Genomic DNA, 12246 nt, shown 5'->3' with positions numbered 1-12246 from the left:
GTTAAAGGTGGATAGCGTAGCACGACCAGTTGCTCCTTCACTTGTAAATGATATCTTCCAATGGTTAAGCAACGTCGTAGTATTTTGGAGTCTAGTGACTCAACCTAGAAACTTGCTGGAAGTGTTTTCAACTGCAGTCATTTTAGCTTATTTTAAGTTATATGCGAAGGTGCAAGACATGAACCCAGTGCAAACTAGCAAAAGTCGATGCTTGCTTTCAGGATTTGACACTGGGCCCCATCCAAGAAGAGTTGACTCGTGCTGAGAGAAGGAACCACCCTGTGGAACATTCTCTTCGACATTGAGGTATTTGTTGAGTTGGCCGATTAGGTACCTGACATGAGGAACACACAAGGACGCTTCAATCAATACATGTATATAGTGAAGTTATATTGGCATATGTAATTTCTTCTGAGCAAAGTTATAACAAATCGACATGAGCATAGAGAGGATCTATCCTCTCCATTAAACATCTACATTGGCATATGACAAACATACATGAAGTGAATCGAAAAACACCTCAACATTCCCCGCCACTTGTTTCTCACCAACTAGCAACGCCAACCCAAGTCTTAAGTACAAATTCAAATCCTCTATATGTCTTTGGTTTCTCTATTAAATTTGTTGGGCTTCCGAATTCCAAAAACTTTCAATAATACAAATTTTATATATAAACACAAAAATATTAATCCAAATACCAGAAAAATATGCTACCAAAGATATACCCAAATTCGTCTAGTGTGACCACGGCATATTTGATTTTTTTTAATTCTATTCCTAAAAATCAAGGAAAAGACACACTCAACACTACCGGGATTTCCCATCACATGGGAGACCAGGCATATAGGCACATGGCGTTTAATAAATATGTCCATGCTACTACAGCCAACCAGTCATAGAAAGTGGTGTCCTAGCTGGGACTTTCTCCCAAATGCTTTGACAAGCCATTAAATTTTTTGGGTAATCTGAATAAATTGTTGCTTACTTGTAATTTTATTAATTCGAAGGTATGCTTAGATTATAATTGCGAAATGGCAAAATCAATATTGAAAATTAACGTGCTTGAATACCAGCTTTCAGCAAAATACTCTTTAAATTAACCTGGAAAGCAGGTGATTTGGTTGGAAACCAGCCTACACCCAGCAAATTCCGCCAACCTGCAGCCTCAGAGAGAACGCCTCTGCATAATCAACGCACAATTGTCAAAAGGATGGTGCGAGGATGTGTACGCTAGTAATTCACAATAAAATACATGACAGCCCACGTGCCCTTCGTTGTGTTCTGGATGTCGGTAACTCGGGGGTACGAGAAGGGCCAGGGAAAGTGGGGCTGTCATGTTTCATGCGCAGGGAAGTGGATTTCTTTTACGGGTGAACGCGGAGAATACTCTAATATATGTATGTAACATCCCCTGTAACCCAGCCATATGACATAATCGCTTCATTATTATTGTTCATTCCTGAAGCAACGATGACTGACGAGAAGTTTTCATCACTACTGGCAGGCTACCCTCAAGCGATTCCTCCTCCAGGTTCGGCTCTCTTGTGCTCTGTTGAAATATAATTTCAACTGCAAGTTTATTTTATTTGCGATGCGATCTATTGCATATCGCAAATCGCAACTTACCTTGTCACCCTCCGATATGTGTTGTGTTTTCTGGCGATTGCGATGGTGCGATGTGATCCGATCGCATATCGCAGATCGCATCATATGTGTGTGCCCCAATTTTGTGTTCCGACCAAATGGGATTCTGCGATGCGATTTAAATGAAGTCAATGGGTGAAGTATAGGCCAGCATTAAATGAAATTTTACGTGAAGTAAAAGTTTTTACTTGCCTCCAGTAAATGTCAGTAAAACAGTAAATGCTATTTACTGTGGGTTGGTAAGTTTTTGTGAAGTTTTTAATTTTATTTCAACGGGAGTATGGGCACAAGTAAAAGGTGGTAAAATCATTTAATTTTATTGTTTTTTATTTTACGGCAGCTTGGCAAGTGAAAACGTATGTAAGTCCGTATCTTGTTATATATATTGTGTAATGTTTTTTTTGGGTGAGTAGAGAGGAATTGTAATGCACAGCAGTGCGAAGTAAAAAAAAGGGGGGAGCACGCAGCAGCGTATGTAATTTTTATTTTACAGCAGTGTGAAGACTTGCAAAGTGGAACAGAGTAATCCTTTTTGGAACTGGAACTGAAGTGTTCGTGTGTAATCCCTCTGAGAGAGGAAGAAGTCTGTAACAGCAATTATTTTATTGATGAATGCAAAGTTTTTTTTTGTGTGTGTGTGGAAATCTCTGTTTGCTCAGAAATTTTTAAAGCTTCCCTGTGCTAAGATCCTATGTGTGAGAAACAGAGCATTGTCGCTGTGTTTAGTCATTTTGTTTTTGGGATTTTACCAGAAAAATCCCCAACAGTGGTATCAGAGCTGGTCTAGGATCTTTGAAGGGTTCAAAGAAGCTGAAGGAAGGATTCTTACCGCAGCAAGTTCTCCAGCAAAGTGAAGTCTCAGGCAAAAGAATCCAAGGTATTTCTCTTAAATACTTGACTGTATTTTGAAGCATATTTAAGAGTGCAAAAATGGCTGGCACCAGCACCAGCAATAGCATGGGTATGCAGCTCCCATTATTTGATGGTAAAAACTATGATTATTGGGAAATAACAATGAAAGCGTTGTTTGCTTCCCAAGACTTATGGGAAATAGTTGAAGATGGTTTTGAACAACCAGCAGATGAAAATGAGTTTAATGCATTAACTCAGGGAGAGAAGGATCTGTTAAAGAGCCATAAGAAGAAGGACTCAAAATCCCTCTTTTTCTTGTATCAAGCAGTGCATGGAAGCGTGTTTCCAAGGTTAGCAGCAGCTAAGACATCCAAAGAAGCATGGCAAACTCTTAAAACGGCCTATCAAGGAATGGAGAGAGTGAAGACAGCAAAACTGCAGTTGCTGAGAAAAGATTTTGAGAACCTGTGCATGAAGGAGTCAAACAATATTGACTCATTCTTCACTCAAGTAATTGGCCTAGTCACACAAATAAGATCTCATGGAGAGATACTTGAAGAAAGGAGTATTGTGGAGAAACTATTGAGGTGCCTACCCTCAAAGTTCCATGTGATTGTCACCACCATAGAAGAGACAAAGGATCTCTCAAACTTTTCAGTTGATGAGCTTCATGCATCACTGATCACACATGAGCAGAGGTTGAGTAGAAATGAAAACTCATCTCTAGAGCAAGCCTTCAAGACCCAGATGTCCTTTGGAAGAGGAAGAGGTCAAGGCAGAGGAAACAAGAGAGGAAGAGGCAGAAGCCAGAACAGAGGTGGAAGGAACAGTCCAGCGAATGCTCAAGGAAGAAGCAATGATCCAAATCAGAACCAAGGTCAAGGTAGTAGCCAACAAAGTGGACAACATCATGCTCAAGGACAAAGGTATGAAAAACCCAATGTCCAATGTTATTATTGTAAAAAATATGGGCATTATGCCAGTGAATGTAGGAAGAGGCAGCATGATGTAAATAATAGATCTAATGCAAATATTACTAGAGAAAATGTTAGCCAAGATAATGTATTATTAGCTTGTAATATGGCTGAGACAAATAGTGAAGATATATGGTTTCTAGACTCCGGTTGCAGCAACCATATGACAGGAAACATAGCTTTGTTTTCTGCTTTAGATAAAAGTGTGAAGTCACAAATCACACTAGGAACTGATAGCAAAATTTCTGTTATGGGAAAAGGAGAGGTAAAAATATTTACAAAGCAAGGTGAGAAGAAAACCATAGCAGATGTCTACTATGTTCCTGGAATGAGATTTAACCTCTTGAGTATTGGACAGCTTGTTCAAAAGGGTTACAATGTTTTCTTTGAGAATGATATATGCACCATCATGGATATTCCACCCAGCAAGAGATGCATTGCTGAAGTGAGGATGACGAGGAACAGAATGTTCCCTCTCAGAATAAGGGCAGATTTGAAAAACAAAGATGCAATGGCAGCAGTTACCCAAGAGGCTCTCCAAAGCCAACCAAAAGATGAAAATTGGTTGTGGCACTTGAGATTTGGACATCTCAACTTTGGAGGTCTTAACTTGTTGAGCAGAAAAGGAATGGTAAGAGGATTACCATTGATAGAGAAACCGGACAGCCTTTGTGAAGGCTGCATATTGGGAAAACAACACAGAGAAAGTTTTCCATCAGGGAAAAGCATAAGGGCAAAAGCACCCTTAGAGATTGTCCACTCAGATTTATGTGGACCAATGCAAACCCCATCTTTAGCAGGCAGCCAATATTTTCTAACATTTATTGATGATTTTACAAGAAAGACTTGGGTTTATTTCTTGAAGAACAAATTGGAAGTGTTTGAAAAATTCCGAAATTTCAAAGCACTCGTGGAAAATCAAAGTGGGTTGCGCATCAAAGTTTTGAGAACAGACAGAGGAGGTGAGTATATCTCCAAAGAATTTTTGTGTTTTTGTAGAGAAAATGGAATTCATAAACAGTTTACAGCTAGGTACACCCCACAGCAAAATGGAGTTGCTGAAAGGAAGAACATGACCATTATGGATATGGCGAGGAGCATGTTGAAGGCAAAGCATTTGCCAAATGATTATTGGGCTGAAGCCGTAAACTGTGCTGTATATATCTTGAATAGGTGTCCTACAAAAGTTGTGATGAACAAAGTGCCAGAAGAAGCATGGAGTGGGAGAAAGCAAGGAGTCACTCACATGAAATTTTTTAGATGTGTGGCCTATGCACACATTCCTGATCAGCTAAGGAGGAAGTTGGACAACAAAGGGGAGAAATGTATCTTCATCGGATACAGTGAGGAATCCAAGGCTTACAGGTTGTATATCCCATTTACCAAGAAGTTCTTTGTGAGTAGAGATGTTCAGTTCATTGAGAAGGAAGCTTGGGATGGAAGCATAGAGAAAACAGTTAATGTTAAAAACTGTTTGTCTCATGATGAAGATGATGAGGAGATGGTAGAAATACATCCCCATACAGCAGCGCCAACACAAGGACAGCAAGGAACACCCTTGAGGAGAAATGAGAGTGCTTCTCCAAGCACACCACAGGGAGGAAATTCAAGTGCATCTTCAAGCACTTGCACACCAAGTGAAAGAGGTAAGAAATTCAGAAACTTAAGTGACATTTATAATGAAGGAATGAATTCCTTATTTGCCTTGTATTGTCATGTTGATGATCCTATTCATTTCGAAGATGCTATTGAAGATAAGAAATGGATAGAAGCTATGGATGAAGAGATGAATGCCATAGAAAGAAACAAGACATGGGATTTGGTTGAGCTACCAAAAGGTAAAGAAGTCATTGGAGTCAAATGGGTCTATAAGACCAAGTACAATGCTGAAGGCAAAATTGAAAGACACAAGGCAAGGTTGGTTGTCAAGGGATACAAGCAGCAGTATGGAAGAGACTATGAGGAGACTTTCGCACCGGTTGCAAGAATGGAAACGGTGAGAGCAGTGTTGTCCATGGCAGCACAAAACAAATGGAAAGTCTACCAAATGGATGTGAAGTCGGCATTCCTAAATGGAGTGTTAATGGAAGACGTTTACATTGAACAACCTCTAGGCTATGAGAAGAAAGGCCAAGAGCACAAAGTGTGCAGATTGAAGAAAGCTCTTTATGGGCTGAAACAAGCGCCAAGAGCGTGGTACAATAGAATAGATTCCTATCTACTGGAAAATGAATTTGACAAGTGTGAGGGAGAACCCACCATCTACATCAAAGAAAAGGATGGCAAGATTTTAATTATTGTCTTGTATGTTGATGATGTGATTTTTACAGGTAATGATGACTACCTCATTGAAAATTTTAAATCAGTCATGAAAAAAGAATTTGAGATGACTGACATGGGCCTGTTGAGATAGTTCTTAGGAATAGAAGTAGATCAAAATGAAAAAGGAATTTTTATCACTCAAGCAAGATATGTAAATGAAGTATTGGAAAGATTCCACATGCAAGATTGCAAAGTAGCAATCACTCCCACGGTAATGGGATTAAAACTCAGCAAAGAGGACAGCAGCAAGGATTTTGATCCTAGCTTATATAAGAGCATAGTTGGCAGTCTTATGTATTTAACAGCAACTAGGCCTGACATAATGTTTGCTGTTAGTTTTATTTCCAGATTCATGGAGAGGCCAAAAGAGGCTCATTGGCAGGCAGCAAAAAGAATTCTGAGGTATGTCAAAGGAACAAAAAGATTTGGCATTTTGTATACTTTTTCAGAAAGTTCAGATTTAGTTGGCTACACTGATAGTGATTGGGCTGGAAGTGTGGATGATCGGAAAAGCACATCCGGTTACATTTTTCACATGGGTTCAGGAGCCATTTCATGGGCTTCCAAGAAACAGCCAATCGTGGCGTTGTCTATAGCAGAAGCAGAGTACGTGGCAGCTACAGCAGCAGCATGTCAAGCAGTTTGGATGAGAATAATGTTGAGTTTTCTATGCCAAGAGCAGGCTACAGCAACAGTGATTTTCTGTGACAATAGCTCAGCTATTGCGTTGTCTAAGAATTCTGTGTTTCACAAGTGAACGAAACACATTGATACAAGATTTCACTACATCAGAGAATTAGTGAACAATGGAGAAATTGTGTTACAACATTGCAGCACTCAAGAACAGGTAGCAGACATCCTGACAAAGCCTCTGGATCAAAAGAGCTTTGAATTTTTGAGGAAACGTCTGGGTATGATTGATAACCCAACAGTTGAAATTAAAGGGGAGTGTTGAAATATAATTTCAACTGCAAGTTTATTTTATTTGCGATGCGATCTATCGCATATCGCAAATCGCAACTCACCTTGTCACCCTCCGATATGTGTTGTGTTTTCTGGCGATTGCGATGGTGCGATGCGATCCGATCGCATATCGCAGATCGCATCATATGTGTGTGCCCCAATTTTGTGTTCCGACCAAATGGGATTCTGCGATGCGATTTAAATGAAGTCAATGGGTGAAGTATAGGCCAGCATTAAATGAAATTTTATGTGAAGTAAAAGTTTTTACTTACCGCCAGTAAATGTCAGTAAAACAGTAAATGCTATTTACTGTGGGTTGGTAAGTTTTGGTGAAGTTTTTAATTTTATTTCAGCGGGAGTATGGGCACAAGTAAAAGCTAGTATGGGCACAAGTAAAAGCTGGTAAAATCATTTAATTTTATTGTTTTTTATTTTACGGCAGCTTGGCAAGTGAAAACGTATGTAAGTCCTTTTGTTGTCATATATATTGTGTAATGTTTTTTTTTGGGTAAGTAGAGAGGAATTGTAATGCACAGCAGTGCGAAGTAAAAAAAAAAGGGGGAGCACGCAGCAGCGTATGTAATTTTTATTTTACAGCAGTGTGAAGACTTGCAAAGTGAAACAGAGTAATCCTTTTTGGAACTGGAACTGAAGTGTTCCTGTGTAATCCCTCTGAGAGAGGAAGAAGTCTGTAACAGCAGTTATTTTATTGATGAATGCAAAGTTTTTTTTTGTGTGTGTGTGGAAATCTCTGTTTGCTCAGAAATTTTTAAAGCTTCCCTGTGCTAAGATCCCGTGTGTGAGAAACAGAGCATTGTCTCTGTGTTTAGTCATTTTGTTTTTGGGATTTTACCAGAAAAATCCCCAACATGCTCTTCTTTTTTTCATTTTTTCTTGAATGACGATCACAAATAATTTATATTTACATTAGAAGAATTTTGGATCACAAATAATTTGTATTTACGTAAAAGAATTTTGATGGTGTTATCAGGGTATCCAACCCAAGCTCTTCCTACCCAGTACGCTTAATCTTCCATGCCTATAAAAAGACAGCAGAGAGGAGATAAAAGATTTATGGAAGGATGGTATGAATTCAATTGTAATTTTTGGTTATTATGCAATTATATATATGGGTTATTATTTTGCTTTATTGATTTGTGTTCTTTATGGATTTGCAGCCTTGCGGCTCTGTGCTGCTGTTGGTTGTGCGAGACATGTTGCTAATAGTGAGCACCGGATTGGATTTATATTGAGAAAAAATAAATAAAGTTCTATGGTTGTAGAACCAGGTTTTTATTTAATTGTGGGTTATGATCGTTATAAATAGATGAAATGACCAACTGGTGAACAGGGATTTTCCGTATGTATTATTTAGTGCCAATTTCCGTATGTATTATTTAGTGCCAATTTGCCATCCGTATGTATTATTTAGTGCCAATTTTCCATTCATTTACGGGCATTGACAATTGAGAATAAGATGAATCCATCTGGTAAGGGTGCTCAAGTTTCACGTTTAATATAAGTTTCCTTCTGTAGAGTATTTGTCCATTTCCATTTTCATTTTCAAGTTAATTTACATACAAGATAATTATCTGTTATCCTTTACAGGGTGAATAACTGTGTCAAGTTCTTTGAATTTTTGTTAGTTTAGTTTAAGTGTTAAAGTTTTTTTTTTTTGTCTTAATTTTTTTGGTCGTTGTATGGTATAAATGAATGATATTTTAACTTCCACTAGATTTAAAATAGTCTATGAGACTACTAATCTCCCTGATCTTTGTGTTTTACAATTGGATCCTCTTCTTACTCAAACTGATGATGGGTCTAATAGTCCCCTCATTGAAAAGACAATGCCAAGGAATTGATGCTAGCATATTCCTATAACTGTCCCATGTCTCTGAAAGCATTACATTCCAAAATGAAATGATTTTCTGATTCCATTGCCCTAGAAGTGCAAAAAGTACACACTTGTTCTTCCCAAGCTTCTTTTTGTCTCTTCCACCATGCTGTTTCACACCAAAGTTGATGTGAGTTAGTTCTTAATTGAGCAATAAGAATCTTCGCTCTCCATGGAATGTTGCGTCCAATGTACTCTTTTTGGTGGAGATCACAAATGGGGTTGAATGCCTTAACATAGTACTTACACCACAAGTGGGGTTGAATTTCTTAACATAGTATTCTTCTTTCTACCCAACTCTTTTCCCTATATACGCTTATGAAACTTTTCCATAACAAATTTTTTTAACTCCTTTTTAACTCCTTGCTATTTGTGGAACATGCATTGAGGTAAATATTCCATGTTTGCATCCATTTATTGTTTTGTCTCATCCATGATTTCTTTCTTTCACTCATGCCTTCATTGAAGACAACTTTTGGCCATTTACCTACTCCCATTTGCCCAATTCTTTTTAGATACCTTATAAGACCCATTGTAGCAATTGCTTCGCTGGGAATTGCTCCTGTTTCACTCAACATTATCTCATATGGAACTGAACTTTTTATTTTGAACTTGACCATGATCAAGCGTTTTTGGATTTTCTCAATTTGTTTCCATTTTAAAACAAGGATGCTGCTAGTCCACAATTCACACCCATATAATATGATTAGACAAACTAGGCGTCCAAAAATCACTTTAATCGTTTTCCAATCCCATAACTCTCCCTCTCTACTTCTGCTTTGAAGTGTGTATAATGTTTTCTACCTTCCTACAATTCTCTTCGTTCTTTAGTCCTCCCAATTAAGTTTGTTGTTTGAATCGATCCTGAGGGACTTGTCTTCATTTACTTCTTCAAGAATGTTGCCTTCAAAGAAGAACATATGTTGGCTGTGCTTCCTTTTATCAGAGAAAATCATTATTTTGGTCTTACTGGTATTGACTTGTATTCCAACTGCTTTACAAAAATGCTTACGGGCATATAGATGCATCTATAATCCATGGGCTGATTTAACAATCAATACAAGATCATCATCATATAAAAGAATTTTTATCACAAACTCCCCCAACTGAACACCATCCCCACCTTGCAGATTTAGCCACTCTTCCAATTTGTCAATATATAAACCAAAAAGGCTAGGGGGTAAAGGGAAACCTTGCTTGACTCTGATGTCACTTCTAAAACTTTCTAAAATGCCCGCTGAAGTTCTAATTTTTCCTTTCACCTCTTCACAAAGTCTATGGACAACAACTCTATATTGCAAAGGAATTTCAAGTTCTTCCATTCTATGCCACAACTTATCTCTAGCAACCGTGTCAAATGCTTTTGTGAAGTCAATAAAGCAGCAACATACTTCTTCGTTCCCCAAACCTTTTCAATAATGTGTCTCAATGTGATACCATGATCTATAGAATGCTTTGGCCTAAAACTTGCTTTCCCTTTTGCCCTCTTTTCTTTTACTTCTTCCAACTTACTGATTCTATTTTCTACCATGCTGTTGAAAAGCTTTTCAAACAAAGGATTAATCATGATGGTTCTATAGTTGGAAGGATTATTAATGTCTCCACTTTTAAAAAGGAGTATTTCTAGAGTAGTTGTCCAATCCCTTGGGAATCCTCTTCGAATGACGTTGTTGAATATTTCCATGATGTGCGGTGCCAGAATGTTCATTCCCCACTTTAGATATTCTGCTTGAAGTTCAACCAAATCCTTTTCCTTCTCTGTTTTCAACTTTTTAATCCTTGCCTCCACCTCCTATAACGTGAAAAGATTGGTAGTTGTGTTGATCTTGGGAGGAGGCTCAACATCAATTTCCTTTTCATAGAGTTGTCTTGCATATTCAAATCACTGATTGGTTGTAATATTATTGACTGTAATATTATTTTCAATTTTCTTCTTCCTTGGTTGAAGCTCTTGCCAAAATTTTTTTGGGTTATTCTTACCTAGATATATTAACTCTTCTCGCCTTGTTTGCATGAACTTGTCTTTTTTCCTTTTTAAAATCTTTTTATATAACTTTACATTCATGTTCTCCGTGCCTACCTTTTTCAAGGTTCTCCTTGCCATTTTGCATTCTTCATCGAACCAAGCATTCACAGGAAAACAATTTGATTTTGATTTCCTTTTTTTTTTTCTCTTTTGCACTTCTCAAGTGCACCCTGAATTATATTTGTCAACTCATGACTATAGAGGCTTTGGGGACCATTTTTCTCCTTCTCAATTGATATCTCCAGCATGGTTTAGAAGATAGTGCAATCTTCTTGTGTTAAAATAATTTATATAAGTTAAATAATCAATTGAAATTATATAAGTTAAATAATCATTAAAGTTTTAATGGTTTTTCAAGACAATGAATTTATTTATTCATCCTAAAATTCATTTTAAACAATTTAAAATTCACAATATTATAAAAAAAATTGTATTATAAACACACAAAAAAAATATCAAAATATTTTGGTTTTTTTGTTAATTTTGTTTAAAATTGAATTTTGCTCACAATTTAGTAGAGACTTATTTAGGAAAGTTAGAAGTGAATTCTTAGATTGTAAGTTTAGCATAATAAAGCACCAAATTTTTGAAAGTTTTAAATATATTTATACATTCAAAAACACATTAAATTTATTTATATATTCAAAAACACATTTTAAGCATTTTAAAATTCATAATATTAATAAAATTAGTTAAACATTTTAAAATTTATTTATTTCAATTTTGGATGGGGGCAATGGTTGTAGTTTCCATTTTTTGAGGCATTTCATTGTGTGCCATATTTGTTGTGTGCTATGAGGGAGGGGACACACCTCTTCTCTAGTCATTTGCATGATTCCTCAATGACGTCATACTTTAACGCTCTAGTATTTGGGGTATGGGTGGTTGTGGTCTCCATTGGTTTAATCTCCAATTCAACATCCAATGGTTCGAAAATGTGCTCAAGTTTGTTGTGGTAGTAGTATCAAAGGAGGTCGGGGTAGTTCGCATGCTCACTTAAGAGTTGAAGCCTCTTTGCAAGCCTATGCTAAGCAAATTCCAGAATTGAAGTTATATAAGTTAAATAATCATTAAAGTTTTAATGGTTTTTCAAGACAATGAATTTATTTATTCATCCTAAAATTCATTTTAAACAATTTAAAATTCACAATATTATTAAAAAAATTGTATTATAAACAAACGAAAAAAAATCAAAATATTTTGGTTTTTTTTGTTAATTTTGTTTAAAATTGAATTTTGCTCACAATTTAGTAGAGACTTATTTAGGAAAGTTAGAAGGGAATTCTTAGATTGTAAGTTTGGCATAATAAAGCACCAAATTTTTGAAAGTTTTAAATATATTTATACATTCAACAACACATTAAATTTATTTATATATTCAAAAACACATTTTAAGCATTTTAAAATTCATAATATTAATAAAATTAATTAAACATTTTAAAATTTATTTATTTAAATTTTGGATGGGGGCAATGGTTGTGGTTTCCATTTTTTGAGCCATTTCATTGTGTGCCATATTTGTTGTGTGCTGTGAGGGAGGGACACACCTCTTCTCTAGTGATTTTCATGAT

At 36.6% G+C, this 12246-nt stretch overlaps 1 pseudogene; it reads left to right on the top strand.

The window, feature by feature from the left end:
• Positions 1 to 1470: 1470 nt before the first annotated feature.
• LOC149232826 (protein CYSTEINE-RICH TRANSMEMBRANE MODULE 12 pseudogene) lies at positions 1471 to 7979 on the top strand (annotated as a pseudogene).
• Positions 7980 to 12246: the final 4267 nt, after the last annotated feature.

The sequence above is a fragment of the Pinus tabuliformis genome, chromosome J (assembly GCF_031772625.1).
Source record: "Pinus tabuliformis cultivar Carrire ecotype Pingquan chromosome J, CPIR1, whole genome shotgun sequence".
NCBI classification, from domain to species: domain Eukaryota; kingdom Viridiplantae; phylum Streptophyta; class Pinopsida; order Pinales; family Pinaceae; genus Pinus; species Pinus tabuliformis.
This window is presented reverse-complemented; position numbering and strand designations above follow the sequence as displayed.